Source organism: Entelurus aequoreus, linkage group LG17 (genome assembly GCF_033978785.1).
Source record: "Entelurus aequoreus isolate RoL-2023_Sb linkage group LG17, RoL_Eaeq_v1.1, whole genome shotgun sequence".
Lineage (NCBI taxonomy): Eukaryota > Metazoa > Chordata > Actinopteri > Syngnathiformes > Syngnathidae > Entelurus > Entelurus aequoreus.
This window is the reverse complement of record NC_084747.1, coordinates 586876-594679: the sequence shown is the minus strand read 5'-3', so window position 1 is coordinate 594679 and position 7804 is coordinate 586876.

Here is a 7804-nt window from a genome sequence, read left to right as displayed (position 1 = left end):
AGATGCTGACTTAACTACTTTGAAGAAGACTTTTCCTTTTTTGAGAAGAGTGTACTCAGAGCTCCTCCCCCAGGGGGCGGGGCTGAGGAACAGGTGTGACATAAATCTCTCAGCAGCAAAGTGTTTGCCATCAACACCATGCCAGACATTGGAGTGTGGGGTGACAGGTAGCACAGGGGTCAACTGAGTGATGCATGCTGGGTAAATGTAGTTCAAAATAGCTCAGCACCTGTCTATGGACAGTAATGATGTCATAGTCCAGCAGGAGGCAGACCGAGGGCAGTGCAGCTGAAGGATCAGCAGGACACGGTAGACCTGCTTCACCCCCACTGAATGACCTGCTTGTAAAGTCATGAAGAGCACACAGGAAGTACAAGACATGATGTCACTTCACTAGAAGACATGATGTCACTTCACTAGAAGACATGATGTCACTTCACTAGAAGACATGATGTCACTTCACTAGAAGACATGATGTCACTTCAGTAGAAGACATGATGTCACTTCAGTAAAAGACATCATGTCACTTCAGTAGAAGACATGATGTCACTTCAGTAGAAGACATGATGTCACTTCAGTAGAAGACATCATGTCACTTCAGTAGAAGATATGATGTCACTTCAGTAGAAGACATGATGTCACTTCAGTAGTAGACATGATGTCACTTCAGTTGAAGACATGATGTCACTTCAGTTGAAGACATGATGTCACTTCAGTAGAAGACATGATGTCACTTCAGTTGAAGACATGATGTCACTTCAGTAGAAGACATGATGTCACTTCAGTAGAAGACATGATGTCACTTCAGTAGTAGACATGATGTCACTTCAGTAGAAGACATGATGTCACTTCAGTTGAAGACATGATGTCACTTCAGTAGTAGACATGATGTCACTTCAGTTGAAGACATGATGTCACTTCAGTAGAAGACATGATGTCACTTCAGTAGAAGACATGATGTCACTTCACTAGAAGACATGATGTCACTTCAGTAGAAGACATGATGTCACTTCACTAGAAGACATGATGTCACTTCAGTACAAGACATGATGTCACTTCACTAGAAGACATCATGTCACTTCAGTAGAAGACATGATGTCACTTCAGTACAAGACATGATGTCACTTCAGTAGATGACATGATGTCACTTCAGTAGAAGACATGATGTCACTTCAGTACAAGACATGATGTCACTTCAGTAGAAGACATCATGTCACTTCAGTAGAAGACATGATGTCACTTCAGTAGAAGACATCATGTCACTTCAGTAGAAGACATGATGTCACTTCAGTACAAGACATGATGTCACTTCAGTAGAAGACATGATGTCACTTCAGTACAAGACATGATGTCACTTCAGTAGAAGACATCATGTCACTTCAGTACAAGACATGATGTCACTTCAGTACAAGACATGATGTCACTTCAGTAGAAGACATGATGTCACTTCAGTAGAATACATCATGTCACTTCAGTAGTAGACATGATGTCACTTCAGTACAAGACATGATGTCACTTCCGTAGAAGACATGATGTCACTTCAGTACAAGACATGATGTCACTGCAGTAGAAGACATGATGTCACTTCAGTACAAGACATGATGTCACTTCCTGTCTGCACACAGCTACAAAAGTAGCACACAACAAGAAAATGAGCAATAAATCATACACACGCAACAACCAAGAGAGCTGACCTTGTCCTAGGCTGCCCACTAGCTCTTCCAGAGAGAATACGTCCAAAGTGTTGGATATGTGCTACCACCACATAGGACCACCACATAGGACCACCACATAGGACCAAAACATAAGACCACCACATAGGACCACCACATAGGACCACCACATAGGACCAAAACATAAGACCACCACATAGGACCACCACATAGGACCACCACATAGGACCACCACGTAAGGCCACCACATAGGACCACCACATAAGACCACCACATAGGACCACCACATAAGACCACCACATAGGACCACCACATAGGACCACCACATAGGACCACCACATAAGACCACCACATAGGACCACCACATAGGACCAAAACATAAGACCACCACATAGGACCACCACATAAGACCACCACATAGGACCACCACATAGGACCACCACATAGGACCAAAACATAAGACCACCACATAGGACCACCACATAGGACCACCACATAGGACCAAAACATAAGACCACCACATAGGACCAAAACATAAGACCACCACATAGGACCACCACATAGGACCACCACATAGGACCAAAACATAAGACCACCACATAGGACCACCACATAAGACCACCACATAGGACCACCACATAGGACCACCACATAAGACTACCATATAGGACCACCACATAGGACCACCACATAGGACCACCACAAAGGACCACCGCATAGGACCACCACATAGGACCACCACATAGGACCACCACATGGGACCACCACATAGGACCAAAACATAACACCACCACATAGGACCACCGCATAGGACCACCACATAGGACCACCACATAGGACCACCACATAAGACTACCACATAGGACCACCACATAGGACCACCACATGGGGCACCACAAAGCACCACCGCATAGGACCACCGCATAGGACCACCACATAGGACCACCACATAGGACCGCCACATAGGACCACCACATAGGACCGCCACATAAGACCACCACATAGGACCACCACATAGGACCACCACAAAGGACCACCACATAGGACCACCACATAGGACCACCACATAGGACCACCACAAAGGACCACCACATAGGACCACCACATAGGACCACCACATAAGACCACCACATAGGACCACCACAAAGGACCACCACATAGGACCACCACAAAGGACCACCACAAAGGACCACCACATAGGACCACCACATAGGACCACCACAAAGGACCACCACATAGGACCACCACATAGGACCACCACAAAGGACCACATCACATAGGACCACCACATAGGACCACCACAAAGGACCACCACATAGGACCACCACATAAGACCACCACATAAGACCACCACATAGGACCACCACATAGGACCACCACAAAGGGCCACCACATAGGACCACCACATAGGACCACCACATAAGACCACCACATAGGACCACCACATAGGACCACCACAAAGGACCACCACATAGGACCACCACATAGGACCACCACATAAGACCACCACATAGGACCACCACATAAGACCACCACATAAGACCACCACATAGGACCACCACATAGGACCACCACATAAGACCACCACATAGGACCACCACATAGGACCACCACATAGGACCACCACATAGGACCACCACATAAGACCACCACATAGGACCACCACAAAGGACCACCACATAAGACTACCACATAGGACCACCACAAAGGACCACCACATAGGACCACCACATAGGACCACCACATAGGACCACCACAAAGGGCCACCACATAGGACCACCACATAGGACCACCACATAAGACCACCACATAGGACCACCACATAGGACCACCACAAAGGACCACCACATAGGACCACCACATAGGACCACCACATAGGGCCACCACATAGGACCACCACAAAGGACCACCAAATAGGACCACCACATAGGACCACCACAAAGGACCACCACACAGGACCACCACATAGGACCACCACATAAGACTACCACATAGGACCACCACACAGGACCACCACATAGGACCACCACAAAGGACCACCACATAGGACCACCACATAGGACCACCACAAAGGACCACCACATAAGGCTACCACATAGGACCACCACATAGGACCACCACAAAGGACCACCACATAGGACCACCACATAGGACCACCACAAAGGACCACCACATAAGACTACCACATAGGACCACCACATAGGACCACCACAAAGGACCACCACATAGGACCACCACAAAGGACCACCACATAAGACTACCACATAGGACCACCACATAGGACCACCACAAAGGACCACCACATAGGACCACCACATAGGACCACCACAAAGGACCACCACATAAGACTACCACATAGGACCACCACAAAGGACCACCACATAGGACCACCACATAGGACCACCACATAAGACTACCACATAGGACCACCACATAGGACCACCACATAGGACCACCACAAAGGACCACCACATAGGACCACCACATAGGACCACCACAAAGGACCACCACATAAGACTACCACATAGGACCACCACATAGGACCACCACAAAGGACCACCACATAGGATGACATAAGGTTAGAGTGTCCGCCCTGAGATGGGTAGGTTGTGAGTCCAAACCCCGGCCGAGTCATACCAAAGACTATAAAAATGGGAGCCATTACCTCCCTGCTTGGCACTCAGCATCAAGGCTTGGAATTGGGGGTTAAATCACCAAAAATTATTCCCGGGCGCGGCCACCGCTGCTGCTCACTGCTCCCCTCACCTCCCAGGGGTTGAGGGTGATGAGTCACATGCAGGGAATAATCTCACCACACCTAGTGTGTGTGTGACAATCATTGCTACTTTAATAAGACCACAACATAGGACAACATAGGACAACATAGGACCACAACATAGGACAACATAGCACAACATAGCACAACATAGCACAACATAGGACCACAACATAGGACAACATAGGACAACATAGGACCACAACATAGGACAACATAGGACAACATAGCACAACATAGCACAACATAGCACAACATAGGACCACAACATAGGACAACATAGGACAACATAGGACAACAGCACAACATAGCACAACATAGCACAACATAGGACCACAACATAGGACAACATAGGACAACATAGGACAACATAGGACAACATAGCACAACATAGGACAACATAGCACAACATAGGACAACATAGGACAACATGGGACAACATAGGACAACATAGCACAACATAGGACAACATAGGACAACATAGGACCACAACATAGGACAACATAGGACAACATAGCACAACATAGGACAACATAGGACAACAAAGTATTAGGACGTAACAAAGGAGGGTCTGGGGCACGCACATGAGGCCATGACACAAGCATGAGGTCACTAAATGTCATTGCTGTGTGTGTGTGTGTGTGTGTGTGTGTGTGTGTGTGTGTGTGTGTGTGTGTGTGTGTGTGTGTGTGTGTGTGTGTGTGTGTGTGTGTGTGTGTGTGTGTGTGTGTGAATGTGAGTGTGAGTGTATGTGTGAATGTGTGTGTGTGAATGTGTGTGTGAATGTGTGTGTGAATGTGAGTGTGAATGTATGTGTGAATGTATGTGTGAATGTGTGTGTGAATGTGTGTGTGAATGTATGTGTGAATGTGTGTGTGTGAATGTATGTGTGAATGTGTGTGTGAATGTGTGTGTGAATGTGTGTGTGAATGTGTGTGTGAATGTGTGTGTGAATGTATGTGTGAATGTGTGTGTGTGAATGTGTGTGTGAGTGTGTGTGTGAATGTATGTGTGAATGTGTGTGTGTGAATGTGTGTGTGAATGTGTGTGTGAATGTGTGTGTGAATGTGTGTGTGAATGTGTGTGTGAATGTATGTGTGAATGTGTGTGTGAATGTGTGTGTGAATGTGTGTGTGAATGTATGTGTGAATGTGTGTGTGTGAATGTGTGTGTGAATGTGTGTGTGAATGTATGTGTGAATGTGTGTGTGAATGTGTGTGTGAATGTGTGTGTGAATGTGTGTGTGAATGTATGTGTGAATGTGTGTGTGAATGTGTGTGTGAATGTATGTGTGAATGTGTGTGTGAATGGGTGAATGTGGAAAAAGTGTCAAAAGCGCTTTGAGTACCTGAAGGTAGAAAAGTAGAACCCATCAAACACATCATAATAAAACATTATAATAAAAACATAATAATAAAACACGATAATAAAACATTATAATAAACACATTATGATAAAACATTCTAATAAAAACATAAAAATAAACACATTGTAATAAAAACATTATAATAAACACATTGTAATAAAAACATTATAATAAAAACATTATAATTAAATCATTATAATAAAACATTACAAAAAAACACATTGTAACAAAACATTATAATTAAAACATTATAATAAAAACATCATAATAAAACATTATAGTAAAAACATTACAATAAACACATCATAATAAAAACATTATAATTAAATCATTATAGTAAAAACATTATAATAAACACATTTAAAAAAACATTATAATAAAACATAATAAAAACATTATAAAAAACATTATAATAAACACATTTTTAATAAAAACAAATAATAAAACATTATAATAAACACATTAGAATAAAACATTATAAGAAAACATTATAATAAACACATTATAATAAACACATTATAATAAAACATTATAATAAACACATTACAATAAACACATTATAATAAAACATTATAATAAAACATTATAATAAACACATTATAATAAAACATTATAATAAACACATTATGATAAAACATAATAAACACATTATAATAAAAGATTATAATACAACATTATAATAAACACATTATGATAAAACATTATAATAAACACATTATAATAAAATATTACAATACAACATTATAATAAACACATTATGATAACACAACATTTTAATAAACACAAAAACCCATTAAAATGTTTGAGATTGTCATTATATCTTCGTACACTAGATGGCATCAAAACTCTGCTTTGTAATAATTTGTAAAATAATGTGAAATAAAGACGATGATCAATATAATAATGTCATGTAGAAAAGATGAAAAATAAGAATAGCAAAATGATTATTTTATTTTTTTTTTAAATGAAGTGATGTGTCCGAAAAGGAGTATAAACTTTAAGGAGGCAAAAAAATTATGTTTTAGTAAAAAAATGTATTGAATTGTTGCAAAAAGTCCACTTTTACATCTTGTCATTTTACAATATATTTTGTTGTATTTGTCATCTTATTGTGCACAATTCAAAATTACATTTTAGTACATTTGACTGCATGTGAATATTATTGGCTGTCTTTCACTTTCCTGCCACTTGATGGCGGTCTTTGCACGTCTTTCAGCGTGAGCCTCACTTGATCTGCTTTCATAATCCTCACACTCTCTATATTACATAGCAATTATTATATTACCCAAATGAACGCTTTTGATCGTTATTGATGAGATATCAACATGCTATTTCATGTTTCCCGTCAAAGAAAAAGCAATTGTTTTCTACGCGGACGTAAAGATTTCACGATGACTAATATATGATCAAAGGGACAAGCGGTAGGAAATGGATGGATTTTTAATAACCTAGAAAATCATCCGTCATAACTGATAACAACACATTGTCTCTAATAAATAATAATGGCAGTGGGAAATTTAGCGCATAGCTTTAAGTAAGTTAATGCATAATAATAATAATAATAATAATAATAATAATAATAATAATAAGCACATTCAGTTTTAAAAATGTAGTTTGTTCCTAGTTTGTAAAAAAAACAACGAATAATGCATCAAAATGAGTTTATTATTAACATTGTTAATTCAGTATGTATAAAATGCCTCATTTTTGTGCACATTTTTCTTACAATAAACAACCTGCACTTAAAGGGTTGAAATGTTATATATTTGTGTTTGGATGTAAAGATAAGTACAAATATTGTTGCCTTTTTAAAACAATAAATGTTTTTATTATCAGACCTCGGACAGCCGTGCACTGTTTGTCTATTGTATTTTATTTTGAAAGGACTGTGGAAGTAACGATTGCAAATAAAGTGCGATGATGTCAAGTCACATTTGATCAATAATATTGTTGAAAGGATTCAGACAGGAGAGATTTGAAAATAAATCT